General features: G+C 42.1%; 1 long non-coding RNA gene across 1 annotated transcript; it reads right to left on the reverse strand.

The window, feature by feature from the left end:
* Positions 1–1631: 1631 nt before the first annotated feature.
* On the reverse strand, positions 1632–19551 carry LOC123367404. The gene is made up of 3 exons (XR_006578447.1): positions 19465–19551; positions 18616–18780; positions 1632–1808 (listed from the first exon to the last, which is right to left on the reverse strand). It is a non-coding gene; the product is annotated as an uncharacterized LOC123367404 (long non-coding RNA).
* Positions 19552–20952: the final 1401 nt, after the last annotated feature.

The following is a 20952-nucleotide window of genomic DNA, read 5'->3' on the forward strand; positions in this document are numbered from 1 at the left end:
ATCTGGGCATAAAATCATAGCCAAAAATAAATGTATGTTTATAAAGCAAATTAAAAATACAACTTCATTCATACAACACCTCTGTCCCATACCATACCATACCATTCCATCCCCTCTAGCACTAGAATTCAGTTCTTGAAAACATCCTTCAGTAAGAAATGAATACAGAGAAATGTTCACTGTGACTTTAGTCAGACTGTGACTTTGTTGACTGGGAGGAAGCATTGCAATATGAGGTCCTGATTCAGGACAGCACATAAGCATGAGCTTAACTTTAATTGGACTTAAATATGTAAGAAAGAAAGAAAGAAAGGTAAAACAGACAAGCTGGGACAATGGGGTTGAAGTAACATAAAGCAGTAACCAGATCTGAAGTGCAACGGGCTCCATAGAATACAAAGATTATTATGATATTCACATTAGAAAACATGTGAAGATAAGCAAAAAACAGGACAGCTGAATAAGGGAAGGGGAAAGAAGGGAAATTGGAAGAGTGCAGGGGGAAGACAAGTGATCACATATATGGCTAGGGGAAAAACCCACAGAACCTTTTAGATACAAAGCTGCAGTTTGCTCTACAGCAAATGAACCCAAGCTACAGCTAGCTGGATCCCTGTGACAGTACTAACATACTGGGATTTATGTAATTTTTTCCACTTTTCTTAAAGCCATTGCCACCTTTCAGTCCAAATAATGCTGAGGTCTGTCCAGCAACAGAATGTGCCCCAGGATGTTTAACAATGAAAACACTGGCGGTCCTGGTCCTTATTCAGGCAAAAATCAACAGCCAAATGAAGATTTCAGGGAATGGCCAATTACATTTCCAACATTTGTAAAACTTGAACCAAAAAAACCAATGTGATTTCATAGCCAGCCCACCAAAAAGCACGCGCGCGCGCACACACACACTCTCTCTCTCTCTCTCTCTCTCCCTCCCTCCCTCCCCTGGTGGAAGAGCGGTAGCATATCAAGTGACCATATCAACTGTATATTCTTCAAACATTAGGCCTTAAAATTAGAGCTATGCAGAGAACAGAAGTTCTGTTTCATGAAGGAGTCTGAGATTTTGAAATTTAGCTTTGTCCTGAATCAGAACAAACCCCAAAATTTTCAAAATTCTCCACAAAGGAAAAGTCTGGGGAAAAAATCATTTTGGGTGATTCAAAACATTTTATTTTGACAGTTTTCACTTTTTTATTTTGTATTCTATTATAATATATAGAATATATATGTATTCTATTATAATATATAATAGAATACAAAATAACAAGCCTATAGGAAAAGTCATTTCAAAATGAAAAATGGAAACATTTCATTCTGAAAATGTTAAGAATCGGTAGTTTCTACATTTTCAGAACTATTTTTTTTCCAAATGAAATTCCAGCAAAATCAACCTGATTTCACAAAACATTTTGATTTTGACAAAACTGCCTATTCTGATAAAAAATGGTTCCATTGAAATTTCTCCAACCAACTCTACCTAGTGGATTCCCAGTAAATATTTACTTCTGTGTCTGGTATTAAAGGAGCCTTTGTCAGGTGATCTTGTTGGGGTCCATTTTTGTTGCCTCTTCTGTGGATAGTCATCTCAGGGTTTCATGGATACCTTCATGCTGACAATCAAGTCCCAGTGTTCTGCAGTGATTGCTTCTCCCTTTTCCTTGGTCCATTTCAGCTTGAGCCGGGCCAACTCCACACAGCTTTCTCTACTCTTCCCCTGGAGTTACAGAGCTGCATTCCCCTGAGGACTCTCTATTCCAAGATATCCACCCAGCTTCCTAGCTGGGTGGACTAGCTGAGGTGCTGACCTGGCTCAGAAGAGAAGAGCAGGACTAAGCAAGAGGCATATTACATCACTCATACTTAAATTACAGTAAATTTATATCCTCACTCCAATAATTTGATGTACTTGCAGAGATCCTTTCTGGGAGGAAGCCAGGGGCTTCAGTGTCCAAGACAGTCCAAAGGGAACCGAATAAGGAAGGTGCCCAAGTGAACAAATTACCAGTAAAGGCATTGTCTATTAAAGACTGTTTTGAAATCCTAAATACTCTTGAATGCCTCAGTGAAAGTTAGCCCCCCACAAAGAAAGATAGGACGTACAACCAGCACTTACTAAGGAGATCACCAGAGGTCTCGCTGACATTGTCAATGTTACAGGATACTGTCAAAATGTTCACATGGATGAACTGTTCTTGAATAATTACTCCCATGTATTCGGTATAAACTGGCCTTTCTTCGGCATCAGGTATGCCTGCATCTCTTTCCACCTAGTTTTCCTTCAATAAATATATTTAGTTTGGCCAAAGAAATTAAAATCCCAGTCTGAATTAACATTTTATTTCCCACACATGCCACTTACAGCATTCAGTTTAGCAGCTGGATTGTAAGATCCTGTTCAACATCAGTCTTTTTCAACTCCTCCAAGACACCATTGCCAGAGAGCTGTGTTTATTGCACTTACCCAAATATAGTTTCATTTACTGGAGTTGGAGAGAACTGAGATTAACCCAATTCATCCTGGCCAAAAGTGTGCAGGGAAACCGAAGCTGAAAGCATGAAGACAGCAGCTTTCTATCTATTGGAAGTGGCTATACAAAGAGCATCAGCATGAATAGGCTGTAACAAGGCTATTCCATGTCACCTGTCCATTTCCCCTAAATACAAGATATTGCCATGGATGACTTACTGGTGACAGAAGCTGTGTTCTTATGATCGAATACAATCTAAGTGTACAATCTAAGTGATTAGGACTTTAGTTTAAAAAAAATGAATTAAAGTGTTTATGAAATACTCATTCAAATGCACCAGCAAACCTCCCAACACTCACCTAGGAGTTTGTGTACAGTGGTGTCAATCTCAGTACAGAAAAGCCTGAACTAGCAGATCAGAAAAAGAAACCCATGTCTGTTCATGGGGGATGTTGTCTGGCCCGAAAGCCTATGGAGAAGAATGGGGCATGCTCCCCCAGACTACAACTCCCATGAGAAGCCATGGTGGAATTTCCCAGTCAAAATGTTTGTTTTTAAATCAGAAGAGTTGGGCCAATATTTTCTGAGTTTGGGCTGAAAAAAATTCAGCTTTTGTTTTTTCACCGAAAAGTCAAAAATGTTCATAGAAAATTTAGATGAAAACTGATTTTTTTTCTCATTTTCATAAAAATTTTCCACGTGTGTGTGTGTGTGTGTGTGTGTGTGTGTGTTTCTGATCAACTCTACTAATGTGCTGTCTGGCTTTAACCCTGCTCCAAAAGCTGACTGTCACATTCTGCCCTAGCTAGCAATTCCAAATGGTTTGAAGATGTAATCCCCTCTAGGGTGCTGTGCAATACCCTAAAAGGTGTGAATAATTATGACAACGTCCACATGCGAAAAGAAGGAAGGCAACCCACTTGTCAACTGTAGACTACAAGTGCTCTTGAGAATAACTGCTCCCTGGGAATGCAGAAGCAGCTGGGGATCCAATAAAAAACAATTGTTAGACACACCCCACCAACTAGTGGCATCTATACCATTTCTGTTGGTTGCTTCCCTCAGCCTACAAGCATTATTCCATTCTTGTCTGATTTGGGTTGTAGCTATGTCCCCTTCTCTGTTAGAATCTGGATAAACTGACCCATGGGAAGAGACAGAAAATAAAGCTTGGTTTCATTAGCATACTTATAACACTGCCATCCATACTTACTTACTAACCCCTTTTAATGGCCCCATGTGCATGCTGAACTAGAGGGGTGACAAGATGGAATCCTGTGGAACTCTATATGAGTGAGCTCCTGGAATAGACGACCAAATGCCCAACACCACCCTTTACAAATCACCTATACAGAAAGGAGTAGAGACATACAAGAGTGACCCCAGCAACCCCCAGGAGTGTCCCCAGATACATCAACCACAGCTTGTGGTCGGTGATGCCAAAGGCAGCTGATGAATACAAAAGAGTTATCATGGACACCCAATCTTCCTCTGTCTCTAGAGGAGATTTCAACAGTGCGATTTCTATACTCTGTTTAGATCCCAGTGAACAGGTGTCTCAATCAAGAAGACATCATTTCAGTTGGGACTAATTGGCATTGCTGCAGGCAGTCTGAGCCGAGAGGCCAGGGACTGAATGGGCATTGTGGCTCTGATCCTTAGAGGGGTCCCTCCAAATAGAGGCTGAGACATGTTGATTGGTAGTGCGAGGAAGGCTGCTCTGACAGTGCCCGTGCTGTATCTGTTCTCATAATGCAATGAACAGACTCAAAACACTGAAGTAAACAGAGGCAGGGGACTGGCAAGAACACTGTACTTGTATAACTTGATTAACATATGGGCCCAGAATCAGCAAGGTATTTAAGCATGAGCCTAACTTTAAGCATGCAAGTAATGTCACTGATTTCACTCAAAGGCATGTGAACTTGGGTCCATATATTTGTGCGTTGTTGAATCAAGGCCATAATTCAGAATGATTACATATAAAACACTCCACAGTAATACAGTAATATGGGAAATTTTGGCAAAAGGTGGATCATAAGTGGATCATGTGAACAGGATGGTGAAACTGAACATTCCCTTGAATTCTAATGCCTGCCTGACCAAAAGATAAATACAGGATGAGGACTGTAAGCCAGCACTTCTAGCCAAATGTAGAATTACTCTACAATGGAAATCCAGCATATCCTCCTCCAAATCTGATTGGATAAAGGATATCAAAAATATAATCCATCTAGAAAAAGCCTGCTAGTCAGGTAACTAAAGGAAACTCAATTCACCTTATTGATGATCCCAGAATACAGTCATGAAAAATTCTCATGGTAAAACACATTAACGTGGTGATGGTTAACTGGCTCACATCTCTAGCTCACCTATTAAAACTTAGCATTAAGCCTGACTTGCATAAAGTATTCAGATTCTGTAAATCTCAATAATTCTTCATATGACACATCTAAATCCCTACATGGTCCTACACAATTCGTTGTACTCTGTTATCTACTATCCGTAAACCATCTGTAAACACACCATTGTCATAACAGAGGAGATAGCCTCTTTTCTCCATTTACTGCATTATTTAAAATTCCTGAAAATAAATATAAACTCCCCCATGTCTTGGACTCTACTAGCACTTTCCTTGACTCTTACCTTCTCCCTTCTCCCAAGGCCAAAAATATTGGAGCCATCCTTGACTTCAAACTTTCTTTTTCCACTCCTCTCTCCCTTGCACATAAATCTGCTTGTCAGCACCTCCAGAACATTGACAAAACTCATCCTTACCTTGACCCTGCCTTGGCTGAACTCTCTATCCAGACAATAATTACTTCCTATCTTGACTATTGTAAATTCTTTTTTGTGGTCTTCCTAACATACAAACTCTTTAAACTTGAAGTAATCCAGATTCCTGTGACCAAAGTATTTTCTGTCTCCAAAAAAAATGGAAACATCACTACATCACCCCCATCCTCTGCTACCTCTGGCTTCTGAGCTGTTTCCAGCTCCAATTCACAAATGATCTGCTAGGGCCAAAAACTGCTTTATGTCCCATGGATCAAACGCCAAGTGATTTCAGTGGGGCTTGCACTCACAGAAGTGAGTGAACCAAATATTACTTATTACTGCACCCTCTCTCCTTTCTCCCAAAAATGCCTATTTATTTTCTCTTCCTGTGACACATTTTGTTATAATGTGTATGAAGGAAACTACATGCAAATTAATTACATCATTTAGATTGTACATTTAGATGTTCTAATGGCTGCCTGCCATGCAGCAAACCCAGAAGCCACAACACAACCTTTAATCTGGTGTGTCTTCATATGTGCTATAAGGAAAGATGTAAATATGCAACAGTTTCCCACCATATGTTGCCATGACATTAAGAACATGTTTCAGTTTGGTAGTCTCCGAGTAAGTTTGGTTGAGAGGTATGTCACTTTTAGTAGTGATAGGGTGATACCCACTGTGTACGAGGTGATGTCCACAAGTATAAGATGCAACCCCTATTCCAAAGAGTTTGCAATGTAAGGCCCTGATCCAGCAAAGACTTCAAGCACATGCATATTATGTGTGTGAGTAGCCCCAGTGAAGTCAAGTTATACATATGATTCAGTCCTCACAGGAAGTAGGCCTAAGAAGTCAAACAACATATGAAGGGTGATAGAAAAGGATAAAACTAGACTATATTTTCTCCAGAGCAAGGACTGTCCACAACTCTGTGTGTGTACAGTGCCTAAGACAACAGGGAGGGGATCCAATCTTGGTTGGTCCTCAGGCACTACTGTAAACACAAGTAATAATAATAAAACATACAATCACATTTTTAAAGTAAATATCAACTATCCCTCACTGCCCCTCAACCTGGCAATTATTGCTTGGCTAGTTTCTGTAGCCATTGTGGCAGAAGAGGCTCTCGAGGAGATATATGAAGGAAGAGAGAGTAGTGGCCTTACAGGTCAGTTCAAGGAAGGCATCTGATGTGCAGGAAGCAAGGTAGAAGATAGTGAGGAGATGCAACACAACCTATCTCTCCAGGCAGGTTAAGAGTTTGGGACCTTCCTCACAGGGCTGTGCACAGAGACAGAGTCAGTGTTTCTCTAGTAGATCCAACTTTGCTCCCCATCTTTTTGTAAAATATAAAAATGATTAATTGCTTACATAGGAATTGATCTAGCTACTATTTTATGAAAAATGCAGGATTTCTTTGGGAGGGCCAGCTAAAGAAGTTTAAAATAAGGAACCCAAAGTGATTGCATTTCTCTGTCTTTTCTGGCATTTTTAGGTACTGATTAATATAGAGTCGTGGCTGTCTGAGCAGCCTGGAGAAATCAGTAACATTAACCCTTAGGAAACATTTACATTTATGTTCCAAATATTATGCTTGTTTTCTATTCTTATTGCACATAGGACAGTTGAGACCATCCTGGCTCAGAGATACAGGCTTCCAGGTGCCACTGATTTAGAAAGATCTTTGATGTTGTAATTCAAGGGATAGATACTGAGCAGTAAAAAGAAGCTACCCTGCTAATGTAAATGAGATGGTGCAAAGGAGGAAAACACCCACATGAAAAAACAAACACACACACACGCTCACAAAACCCTGCCATGCATTGTGCTCTGTAAATAACTCCCTTATTCATTAAGATTATGTTGGCCAGTAAGGGTTAAAAAACCTTCCTATTCCAATAGCCCTTTAGGGTTGATGTGAGTGACAGGAGTGCCACAAGCGATGATGTCACAAAGAGAGGTGCAGTTTGTCCTGCTATACCATCTTTCACTCCAGTGGACTCGCCTTCACAGACAAATTGATTTGCAAAGGTTCAGGCTGGCAGCTCAGCCTGCTTTGCATACAGAACGCTCCCTTGTGACACAATAAAAAGTAGCCTGGCAAACAGAGGAACACAGCGGGAACTGGCCGGTTCAAAGTCCAAACTCCACACCCCCTCACCCCAGTCTGGTTTGAAAGGTCACTGTGTGTCTGGGAAAATAGTCTCAGGATACGATCCTTTATTAAAGGTCACTATTTTTCAACGGCACTTAACACACACTTGCACACAAATTGAGACTGGAAAAAAAAAAACCTGGGGGCTGCCTTGCATTTTACATTGTGCTTGCAAGATTTATGTCTTGTGGTCACCAGCAGTAAACACACACTGCTTCAGTATTAAAGTTCACATTAATCCACAGATTTTTTTTAAAAAATCAGCCTCTGTCTTTGCAAGGCAAACAGTGGCAAGCTAGGACTTTAGTTAATCTCTTTTGTTTCTGCATCTGTGCTATATCATTACCTTCCCTTGTTATATATTTTTGTTTCACCACCAACATTATTCTTTATTTACTGGTCAGAGTTATAGCTTTTTTACATTACATCAATGGGTACATGTTACACATCTCTATATAATATACCTAATATATACTGTACTATTTGTATCATAGTATTGATATCTAGAGAGAGAAATAGTTTAAGAGAAAAAATGAGAGTGTTATAATCACCCATTAAACTATAAAATCAAAAATGAAGTAATTAAACCGGCAAGTATAAAGGTTTTTTAAAGCAAGTCAATCATATTTATTTTATCTTTTTCATATGCAAATACATTATTGAAAACAAAACAACTATTGCAATTTTTCCTCCAGTGACAGCTATTTTACTACTAATTTACGAAGAATTTTAAAACAGCTACAGCTCAATTAATAAGAAAACGGTTTCTAATGATGAGGCCAATAGTTTCTAAATTAATGTGCACAATTGCAAATGGCGGGTGCAAGGTGGGAATTCAGTGAATTTCAAATAGCAAACAAAGCATGTAACATTGAGGATTTCCATCCTCCTACATAACACGCTGTTATAAAACTTTTGCCAACAATATATTTCCAAACTATCAAAAGCATATTAATTTTTTCTGATTAAAACAGCTGTGAAAATATACCTTTGTAACTGTGAAAAATCCCAGGCTTATTGTAATACCCTAAACAAAACAAAGATGAAAGATTTTTTAAATACGGACTTGTAAAAAGTAAAATATTTATCACCATGAGAACTAATTCTCCATGTGTTTCTAATATTTTGTCGTAAATACTTTAATCCTTTGGTCCATTCATTTTGTACCTCATCTGGATTTGACTTGTTAAGGGTTAGTTCCTTTGTAATGTCTTCAGCACCTCTCCATAGTTATTGATTGTGCTCTCATTAAAACAGCAAGATCATAAATACCATGCTGAAGAAGTGAGAGGAGGCCGCTGAAGAAGAATAGCTCTTCATATAGAAAGGTAGTCTGAAAAAGCAGTGAGTGAGAAGGTAAAAGGGAAATGAAAATATTAGATAGAAGTGAAACTCCTTTAAACAGATGAGTCTATATATGTATGTGGGCTGTTTTTAGAAAAGTGCTATACTTCTCAAAGGTCATTAAATATGTTGAGTTCAGGGAGCTCATAAAATCTTTTGTCAGAGGATGAGATTTGACGGATTTTTATACACACACACACAAACACACACACACAATTAAAAATAAAGGGCCAGATTGAAAACCCCGTGCTCCCAGTAGGGAGCAGTTAATCACCAGAGCAGGCCTATTTCACGCATACAATTCCATTGAAGTCAATGGGACTGCCTGGGCATGTAACTACCAGTATTGGGGATTGACAATTCTTTTGGGGTTCAAGTTCTATATTCCTTGCACATTCACACACCCAAATCCCAATGGGCATCAGGAAGAGTTCTGGCTAGGCAACGAATTCAGGATGGGGCCCTTTGTGTAATATGCCGTCTTCTCAGAGCTTCTCCCTCTTCCATGCTAATGACCTGAAAATTCTCCTTGTACTGTATGTATCATAATCTGCTGTCTTGAAAGGAGTTTATGCACTTCAAATAAAGGCACTGAGTCATTAAAAAGATACCAGGAAAAGGTAACAAGTTTTAAACAAAGCAAGTTAACTGTCCAGCAGAATCAACCAAAATTGCTTTCTAGCCTCTTAAAATGTATCACAAAAGGCTTTCTACACCTTTCCAGCAGGGCTGTAAGCTCAGCCAGGATTTGAAGCTAAGCTAGCACTGACCCTCTTTTGGTTCAGTTTCAAATAGGAGTTCTGGGATTTGAGGGCCACAGGTCAGACAGCCGAACAGCCAAGCACTACCCATTATAATACAGAGCCCAGATATAGTTTTTTCTCTCTCCTGAGGCAACCATTCTCCTTAACACTACACAACTGTCCCTCAAAGCCATTACAAGAAAGATCTGGAGTCACACTGTAAACATAAATGCCTGTTGGAATTCAAACTTATGGCCCCAAAGTGTTGAAAGTCAGTGCACTAATACCTGAAACATTTGTGTCTGAGCAGAGTGGTCTCATCTGTCTCTGCAAATGAGGCTTTTAGGACAGCAGGGAATAAGAGCCAAGGTTCAGAAAGAGGTTGAGGAATCATATGACCAGGAGATGTGCTTTTTTTTCCCTCCCCACCTACCTTTTTGTGTTCATGCCTTACCCCCACCCACCATTTCTCTCTCTAGGTGATTTATTCCCATGCTTATTGAGGTTTATTAAAGCAATATACATCAGCTGCAGTGACACCCACTGCCGAGTGAGCAGTTGATCTACTGGCAACTCTCCTGCTGCTAAAGTCCACCAGCAGCTTGCTGTTATCTCCAGAAAATGCTACTCCTTTCTGTTCACCAAGCTTCATTTGCATTCTGTCCTGCAAGTATGCACAACTTCAGTTCTTTATGTATAATGGGCTAGAACCTCAGCTGCAGTTAAAGAACACATATAGTGCAGTTTAGAAAGAGGCCTGTGTGTGTGTTCCTTCGGTCTGGGACCAGCTGCATGCGAGGCTGCTCTCCAATGTAGGATGCTCTAATTGGACCAACTATCAACAACCATAAGGGCCTGTAAATCTATGCTAGCAGAAGAGAGGATGTTGTAGGAGCCTTTTACAGTGTTGCCAACTCGCATGATTTTATCATAAGTCTCATGCTGTTGATGATTTTTTTAAAGCCCCAGCTCCTGGAGTCATGAGATTACACGTGGGAACCTAAACTTTCCATTTCAAATAAAAAGTTTCTGGCTCTTATGGTTGCAGAGAGAATCTTCAAAACATAAACCCTAAATGATCAAAACCCAAAAGCAGGGCTGTCAAGCAATTAAAACAATTAATCATGATTAATCACACTGGTAAAAAATAATAGAAGACCATTTATTTAAATATTTTTGGATGTTTCTGACATTTTCATATATATTGATTTCAATTATAATACAGACTAGAAAGTGTACAGTGCTCACTTTATATTTATTTTTTATTACAAGTATTTGTGCTGTAAAAAACAAACAAAATAGTATTTTTCAATTCACCTAATACAAGTACTGTAGTGCAGTCTCTTTATCATGAAAGTTGAACTTACAAATGTAGAATTATGTATAAAAAAACAGCATTCAAAAATAAAACAATGTAAAACTTTAGAGCCTACAAGTCCACTCAGCCCTACTTCTTGTTCAGCCAATTACTCAGACAAACAAGTTTGTTTGTATTTGCAGAAGATAATGCTGCCCACTTCTTCTTTACAATGTCACTTGAAAGTGAGAACAGACATTGTAGCCAGTGTTGCAAGATATTTATGTGCCAGATGTGCTAAAGATTCATATGCCCTTCATCTTCAACCACCATTCCAGAGGACACGCGTCCATGATGACAGATTCTGATCGATAATGATCCAAAGCAGTGCAAACCGATGCATGTTCACTTTCATCATCTGAGTCAGATGCCACCAGCAGAAGGTTGTTTTTCTTTATTGATGGTTTGGGTTCTGCAGTTTCTGCACTGGACTGTTGATCTTTTAAGACTTCTGAAAGCATGTGCCACACCTCATACCTCTCAGATTTTGGAAGGCACTTCAGATCCTTAAACCTTGGGTTGAGTGCTGTAGCTATCTTTAGAAATCTCACATTGGTACCTTCTTTGCGTTTTGCCAAATCTGCAGTGAAAGTGTTCTTAAAATGAACATGTGCTGGGTCATCATCCGAGACTGCTATAACATGAAATATGTGTAAGAATGCAGGTAAAACAGAGCAGGAGACATACTATTCTCCCCCAAGGAGTTCAGTCCAAATTTAATTAACACATTATTTTTTTAACAAGCGTCATGGAAGCATGTCCTCTGGAATAGTAGCTGAAGCTTGAAGGGGCATATGAATGTTTAGCATATCTGACACATAAATATCTTGTAATGCTGGCTACAAAAGTGCCATGCAAACGCCTGTTCTCACTTTCAGGTGACATTGTAAACAAGAAGCATGTAGCATTATCTCCCATAAATGTAAACAAACTTGTTTGTCTTAGCAATTGGCTGAATAAGAAGTAGTACTAAGTGGACTTGTAGGCTCTAAAGTTTTACATCGTTTTGTTTTTGAGTGAAGTTATGCAACAACAAAAATCTACATTTGTAAGTTGCATTTTCACAATAAAGAGATTGCATTACGGCACTTGTAGGAGGTGAACTGAAAAATACTGTTTCTTTTGTTTATCATTTTTTCAGTGCAAATATTTGTAACAAAAAGTGAGCACTGTACACTTTGTATTAGCAGTTGTAATTTAAATCAATATATTTGAAAATGTAGAAAAACATCCAAAAATAGTTAATAAATTTCAATTGGTATTCTATTGTTTCACAGTACGATTATAACTGCGATTAATCACAATTAATTTTTTAATCGCAATTAAATTTGAATCGACAGCCCTACCCAAAAGACATGCAATAAGAATGTGCATTTATTACTTTTACAACTCCTCATGGTTTTTAAGCTAATCTTCATGATTTTGGGGGCCTGATTTGTGATTTTTTAAAATAATACTTGCGGTTGGCAATACTACATTTATTATTAATTATTATGTGTATTACCATTGTACCTAGGGGCCCTAGTCATGGACCAGCACCCCACCGCCCTTGGCATTGTACAAACACAAAAACAAAGAGATGGTTCCTGAGTCTGAACTTGGTTTTGCCATTTCCCTGCCCAAAGGAGAATTTTGGAGAGCCCAAAAAGCTGGTTCCCTAAAATGTCATGTCCATGTTATGCTCAGCAGCTTGGCTGTGCAGTTTTGGTCACTCAAATTTAGAAGCCTGGCTAAGGCCCCTCTGAAAATGTAGCCTTGTTTGTTTTAAAATAATATGATGCATGGTATTAAAATAATACCATGCACAGTGAGCTCAGTTTTGAAGTCAAAACAGGAGTACAGCAGTGGTGTGTCATGTCTGCAATCCTCTTCAGCATTGCCACTGACTGGGTAATGTGGCGTACAACAGAAGACATGCCAAGAGGCTTTAAATGGACACTCTTCTCATCCCTCGAAGACCTGGACTTCACAGGTTATGTCACTCTCCTATCACATGCCCAACATCATATACAAGAAAAAACAACTTAACTCATTCAGCCAGCAAATGGAGGGAAAATCAGCCACAGTAAGACAGATATCATGACCTTTAATATTGCCTCACCATCACCAGTACGGATAGAGGATCATGTTCTCACCAATGCAGAAACATTCACATACTTGGGCAGCACCATCAGCCAGGATGGTGGAACAAGCCAGGACATCCAGAACAGAATCAATAAAGCCAGGAACACCTTCAGGAGCTTAAATACAGTCTGGAAATCATCAAAATACAACACCAAAACCAAACTCAAGATTTATCAGAGCTGCATACTTTCAACAATACTTTATAGTGCTGAATATAGGGGAATGAAAAAGTATGATATGTCCAAACTGTCTTCATTCCATACAACTGCCTCAGAAAAATCCTCCATATCTTTTGGCCCAGAACAATCTCAAACCAAGATCTATCGACACAGTGCAGCCAAGAGGATCTGAGCACCATCATTGCCAGGAGGCGTTGGAGGTGGATCAGTCATGTGCTTTGGATGGAAACTGATTCCATCACCAGAGTAGCAATAAGATGGACACCTGAAGGCAAGCAAAAACGAGGCCGCCCGAAAACAACAGCCAAGAGCTGTGGAAGCCAACCCAAAAAACCTGGTGCACAGCTGGGGAACCATTGAAAGACTTGCCAGAAACAGACAGGAGTGGAGGATCTTTGTCACTGTCCTAAACACCAGAGGCGTAACAGGACCTTGATGATGATGTTGATGGGGGAAAGAGTCAATAAATATCTTGATACATGGATGTATCCATTGTCCAAGACTCCTCTAGAAAAGACGGGTATGTGAGAATTCAAGTGTGTGTACCTGGCCCAGGGAAATTTTCCATAAATAGAATTGGGGCTAGGGTAGAGGCAATGTATTGTAAACTCGATCTTTACACATGGTGGCCCTTTCCTCACTCGTCCCTCCAAGGAATGGTTTTGCTTTGGCAAAGCTGCCATGTGTCAGATTTTCCTGAGTATTGCCTCTTTCCTCACCTATGTAAATGGCTGGGTCATGCACCTGAGCTTTGGTATAATAGTAATTACAATGATTTTGATGAGCTTAGAACTGTACTGTGGAGAGCTGCTGTCACAGAAATGATCAAGTTCTGCGAACGGCTTTGCTTTTGATGCCGGTAGAGGAGCTGATGCAAGCCTGGGACAGGATGAGTTAATAAGAGATGAGTGGAGTGATATGTAAAGCAACAAATCCCTAACCTACTGAACAAATTTTTGATGGCTGTGATCAATAGATTCTCAGACCACACTGACATAACCTTGTCATTTCTCAACAAGGGTACAGTGGCTAAAAAGGCACAGGAAAGAGGGGAAGGTATGATTTGCACCCCCCCTCCAACAAGCAGAATGTAGCAAGTGACCGGTAATGGTTCCTTGGCCTTGTACTGCTTTTACAATCCTTCAGCTGAAGCAGCTCAGCTCCGACTGCCAGCAAAGCTTGAGCACCCTTGAGACCCTGGTGCAGATAATCATCATCCACTCAGTGACAAGAAGCAGAGCACTGCTTCGGTACCAAGGAGACAGAATGTGGCAGGGCACCAGGGTGCCATCTTAGACCAATCCCAGCCGCAGCAGCAGCAGCATACATGGATGGGTGTGTGTGTGTGTTTTCCTCTTAGTATCCTCTCAATAGGGATGCTGTCAATGCAGTTTTCCTTATAGAGTGCCTGCTGCACCAAATTGAGCCCAACAGCAAACACTGTTATAAAAGAAAATTACATTAATGTGTGTAAAAGCATAATAAAAAGAAAGGTGGTTGGGCTATTTTTTCTCGCTTAAACTGAAATCCAGGTTTGGGCTTCTGATTATATAAACAAAGCTAGCAAGCCAGAGGCACCACTCCTTCCTCACAGTACTTCTCATAGTGCTCTTGCTGTCACGTGACAGTATTATGGTTAAAGGTATTGCATTATGTGTACAATACACAGTAAATTGTACAGCTGCATGGGACAGCCCCTAAGGTTTGGGGAGTGATTGGTATTTATGCGGTGACTAAAGGGTGGGAGAGGAATCATTTGAGGGACAGAGAAAGGGGGGGAAACTATTTAAATCTGAAACAGTTATTAAAATATCCGGATTCTATGGGCCTTTGTAATCATTGCTCTTCCCATTTCTACAGCACCCCTGGCTATTGGTTTGCCTTTTCAGAGTTGCATTGGTGCCTGCAGCTCCTAGGAAGAGTCTGAACAAAGTATCTCCTGCTTCCTTGTATTAAAACATTTCTATAAACAGGCAACACTATTTGACAAATGTCCATAATCTAGTTTCCTTCTCACCTCCCCAAAAGATACAGTTTGTAGGAGCACCTCAGTGTACATGGTTCTTATCTCTATATACACACAGTTTCAGCTCCAGGCTCTCAAACATCTGAGGTCTAGATCTGAATAGAATATGTACAACTTTATAAAAACAAGTCAGACAAGAGCAGAATGAAGTTTGGGAAACACAAACACAACCTTCAGGATGGGGGAAAAAATAAAGCTTTATTCAGTTAGTTAATGCCATAGAACTCCAAGAGCTAGATACCTAGCTAGCATAAGTCAGTGTAGCTCCATTGACCGCCATATAACTATGCTGATTTACACCTGCTGAGGATCTGGCCCCGTGAGATAGGCCTCTCATGCACAGTACACATCGACCCAGAATGAATCAGCTATAGGCACAGATTGAGAACTAGGCAGATGGCACCATCCTAGACTGGTGCAGACCATGATGAGCTTCTCAGAGACAATGGATGTGGTGGTTCTGCTGTATCCTGAAAGTGACTATATAAAAATGGCACTTCCCTGCACACAGCAGATCTGCTCTGTGTGTGTGTGTGTGTGTGTGTGTGTGTGTATCAGTCATGTCTGCTTACTTTAGTGATAAAAATAAGTTTTTACTGGGTTTTACTCCTCTAAGCCCTGCAGACCTAGCACAGCTATCAGGCCCTGATTCAGCAAGGTATTGCCTACCTTTAAACACATGAATAGTGCTATTGAATTCAATGGAACTATACATGTGCCTACAGTTAGGCATATATTTAAGTACCGTGCTGAGTGAATCAACTGTATTGAAATTCTCCTTATAAAACATCTGTTCAAGAAAATGGGGACACAGAGGTTTTCCTGAGGGCATAATTTGATCCAGGGATTTTTTATTACGGGTGAGGATATTAGGAAAGGAAAGAACCCAGTTTGACTCTCAGATCCCAGGTTGAGGATGAAGGGGTAGTCCACTGAAAAAACGTATAAACTAAGCACACTTCAGCTGGAAATCATTGAGATGCAGGAAATACACTCACGGTGTGTTAAAGCCACTATTCGGGTACTATCATGTCAGAGGGAAGGACTTCATTAAATAAGATATGAAAAAGCCTTGTATTCTGAGCTCATTCTATTCCATCCATAGCCATGTGCAGAGTTTCAGAAGATTTTGTAGATCCACATTTTAAATTTGGAGGCTGGTAACAACCCTGTTTGGCAACTGGGATTATGCTGAGAAGAACACAAATACAAATGATCTAGAAACCCCAAAATGTAGTGTGAAGGCCAACGGTTCCCAAATCCACTAGTGGATCAGGGTATATTCCAAAGGGTTGCGGCCTCAGAATGACCCCATTGTACTCTAAAGTAATCTAAAGAAAACCTACTTTCACAGTAATCACTCCATCACTTCCTGTATGGGTCAGGAATGTGTGTAGTCATCCAGCTCTTAGCCTAGGCTCTGCCATCATCTCTTTATGTCTTGTGTTCCTGAGTCCAGGGGTGAAAGTAACTTACAGGACTTACCGGTACTGCCGGAGTCCTGAGGGGGGCGTGGCCTCATCCAGAAGAGGTGTGGCCTCTCAAGATTTAAAGGCCCTGGGGAACCAGCTGTGGCTGGGAGACCCAGGGCCTTTAAATCAACCAGGGGCTCCCAGCTGCAGAGGTATTTGCCCCGGGGCTCAGGGGCAAATTAGGGCCCAGGGCTCTGGCCGCCAGGGGGAACCCCAAGCTTTGCGGGGCTGGGGCAGGGATTTAAAGGGCCCAGAGCTCCTGCCGCTGAGGGAAGCCCGGAGCCCTTTAAATCCTGGCCCCAGCCTGGCTGCCAGAGCCGTGGCCAGGATTCAAAGGGCTCTGGGCTGCCTGCAGCCCCAGGGAGCTCTGAGCCCTTTAAATCTCAGCCACCACCGGGATTCAAAGGGCTCTGGGCTGCCCGCAGCGGCGGGGAGCTCTGAGTCCTTTAAATCTCAGCCACGGCCGGGATTTAAAGGGCTCAGGGCTGCCCGCAGCCGTGGGCAGCTCAGAGCCCTTTCAATCCCCGCCGTGGGAGTCGATGCAGTCCAGCACGGCATACTGGCTCTTGCTGGTACGCCGTACCGGACCAGACCGGCTTACTTTCACCTCTGACTGTATGTATGTGTATGTGTATGAATGTGTCACAAACAATGCAGCTGCAGCCTGCCACCAACCAGCAGTGACCCCAGCAACCGGCCCCTGTGGGCTGCTGCCTGCAGAGAGCCAGCAGGTGCCACTGGGCTGGGTCTGCCAAGAAGTAAGTAACCAAGGCAAAAACCACAGCCAGCCAGCCAGGGAGGGAGCCGGGGGGGGCGGGGGGAGGGGAAGTCAGGGGCGAATGAAGGACAACTGGAATAGCCTTCATGAAATATACAAGATATTTAGAGAAAGTTTTGTCAATTTCAGCCTCTGCACTCTGCAGGCAGGACAAAACAAAAAGAGATCTGAGATTGCACCCGATGTCCTAAGGACATTTCAGGTGTTTAAATCAATATATAAAGAGGGTGGATTGGAATGAAAACTACTATTTCTTTCAAAGGAGGCACAATAATTTCCCTGAATATTCAGTTTTCCCATCAAATCCCTTTGTGGTTTTGTCTATGGGGGCTATTTGCTTTCCATGTGAATCTTTAGTTGCTTTAGCAAAATTGCTTTGCCCAAAATAAACCCTAATCATCATGACACAACTTTCCACCATGTTCTCCATGGTTTTTGTGTTGTTTTTTTTAAACAGTAACATTTCAAAGAGGATCTGGCAAGCAGTTTGGACATCACAACCATGATCCTCTGCTGGGGAGGGAATGGGATAGATTTGAACTTGGAAATGGTTCCTGATTTTGATTGTGTTTAGGAGATCCCCTCATCCCGGGGGCAGAAAAGAACTGCCCCTGCCAAGGTTACACACACCCAACAACAACTGGGAGTGAAATTAACAAGGATGCCAGAAATGGCTCCTAACTCTGGGCACTGAAACTGCACAGGGAACAGCTGAGTTTAAACTGTTCTTTTGCAGGTAGCAGCAGCAGACATCTCAGCCAGTGTCCCTACTGCAAGCTAAAGAACCCCTGCTGCGGGTAGGGGGGAGTAATGCAGAGCCTTGTCTGCAGCCTGGCTGGAGGAGGGGGAGGGAGGTGCCGAGAAACCAATGTGACAGTGAGTTTTCCCCTTCCACCTGCTTTTATTAGCTCTGGATTTAAGCTGTGCAGCCAAATGCTTGTATTTGTTGTGTATATTCGTATTGGAGAGATCCCCTCTTCCCGGGGGCAGAAAAGGACTGCCCCTGCCATGGTCAAACACACCCTCCCCTCGACCCCCTCCCCCCAGCTACTGTGAGTGAAATTAACAAGGATGCCAGAAACCTAGCCCTGGGGGCTGAACCATCAGAGAACAGCCGAGTTTAAACTATTTTTATGCAGGGAGCAGGCTTCTCTCTCTCTCCCTCAGTCAGTCTCCTTTTCTTACCGGTCCTCCGTACCGGCCCGTACCGGCTTACTTTCACCTCTGCCTGAGTCCCCTACGGAACCTCCACTCATGGGCAAGGTCAGTCCCTGCAGGAGTTGAGCTCATTCCCAGGCTCCTTTCTGAGTCTAATTATCTCCAGTCCCTGGTGCTGTTCCTCAGATTCAGCTACAGGGCAATAACAGAGAGAAGACATCCAGAACTCTGCTCAGGGCTGCAGCATCTGTCTGCCCCAAACTCGAGGAGGGGGGGAAGAAGGCCAGTCACTGTCTTGGGCTGGGCTCCCTAGCATTCTCTAGCAGCCTCTCTTCTTGGGCAAACTTTCTCCCACACCCTTGCTCTATGACCAGCTTCACCTTTTTAAAGCTCCTCTTTTCCAGGTAGAGCAAGCTGAGGAGATGCACCTAATTGGCACTGCCTGAGGACAGGGACGCTGGTTAGGCTTGCTGCCAGTGGGATGGAGGTGTGTCCCACCACATGGCACAAGCAGGTAGTAAGGTGGGATTACTTTCAGTTTTAGGGTAATTTTAAAGGCTAGCAGCTAGGGATGTGCAAACATCAAATATTTAGCAGTCCAAGCAAGCATCAAAGCTAGGAAACTTATCTGCAATGTTCAAATTTTAAGACTCCCTCCCTGTGTCCCCTCCCTCCACTCCTACCCAGCCACCCCTCTCTCTCCATAAGTGTCTAATAAACTCTAAGTCTCTATACTTTCCAACTGCCTCACAACTTCCCTTCCAATGGCTCCCCACTCTGCACAACCTTGGTCCTCTCCACCCTCCTGCAGAACCGATATGCCCTGCAGAACCGATATGCCCTTTAAACCTGACAACTCTTCAATAGCACACACACCTCGGATCCTCCTTCACTTTCCAAAGGCTCATTACTTCCTCATAACCTTCCCCCAACTTCCCTCTGAAGTTTCTGCCTCAGGGAGCTGCATTCTGTTGTGTATTTGGTTGTCATGGGTTTTGTTACCCATGACAACTGAGTTAGACTATTAAGGGATAGCTCAGCCGGTTTCAACCGGCTGAGTGAGCTCTCTTTTTCTGTAAATAAAATGGAGGTTTTGGTTAGCTGTCTGCTCTCTGGCCTCAAGTGATTGCTTCCTACACCGGCTGCCACAAGGATATAACACTGGCAACGAGGGTGGGATCCTGGTGCTGCTCCAGTAACAGAAGGAAGTAGAAGTCAAGGTAAAGACCAAACAAAGAAAAAAAGCTGCTTGTTTGCACTGACTGTGAAAGTGAAACTAAAAATCATGGCTACTCTGACCAGGCCCCTGGAGCCTTTTGATGAGAATACAGAGCAGTGGCATGTGTATACTGAGCGTTTTGAGCTTTTTGGTATTGCAAATGACATTACAGAAGCGAAGAAGGTGCCAATATTCTTAACTGTTGTAGGGGCTAAAACCTACTCTCTGCTACACAGCTTACTACACCCTGTTAAGCCTGAGACTAAATCTTACAGTGACATTGTGGAAATCCTGGGGTCTCATTTCTCCCCAAAACCACTGGTAATTGTTGAAAGATATAGGTTCCACAAAAGAGACCAAAAGGAAGATGAAACAGTTGTACAATTTGTAGCCATTTTAAAAAAGCTAGCAGAACACTGTGAATTTAAAGAGATGTTAAATGATGCCCTGCGTGACAGGTTAGTGTGTGGCCTCTGCAGTGAAGCTATACGGAAGCGCCTACTGACAGAGGCTCAGCTTACATTACAGAAGGCTGTTGATATTGCTGTCTCCATGGAACTGGCTACAAGGGAGGCACAATACATCGGTGCATCCCCTAGGGTGCAAAAAGTGTCACCAGAACTGACCCACAAAACGGTGCAGAGTCAAGAATGTTACCGCTGTGGTAAGCTGGGTCACCAGGCATCAGAATGCTGGTGTAAGGACCTGGTGTGTCGACACTGTGGCAAAAAGGGACACATTGAGTATGCCTGTAAACAAAAGAAAAAGAGGCCTGTGGTCTGGCCGACAAAAAGAGGAACCTTGCATACCCTAGAGCAGACCCAGGATGATCAAGGTGACACCTCCTCACAAGAGGAAGTGCCACTGCATGTTTTGTCTTTGGCAGCGGGCTCACATGAATACTGGGTAACCCCCTTATTGGAGGGCAAACCTATACGCATGGAACTAGACACCGGTGCAGCTGTCTCACTGGTTCCTGAGACTGTGTATAAGGAAAAGCTACAGCATCTTCCGCTTAAGGCAACAAAAACTGTTCTGAAGACGTATACAGGTGAAGCTGTGCCCATGTTGGGCACTATTGATGCTAAGGTGGAGCTCAATGGACAGGCGGCTAAATTGCCACTGTTTGTGGTGAGAGGTGACTA

The sequence above is a fragment of the Mauremys mutica genome, chromosome 3 (assembly GCF_020497125.1).
Source record: "Mauremys mutica isolate MM-2020 ecotype Southern chromosome 3, ASM2049712v1, whole genome shotgun sequence".
Lineage (NCBI taxonomy): Eukaryota > Metazoa > Chordata > Testudines > Geoemydidae > Mauremys > Mauremys mutica.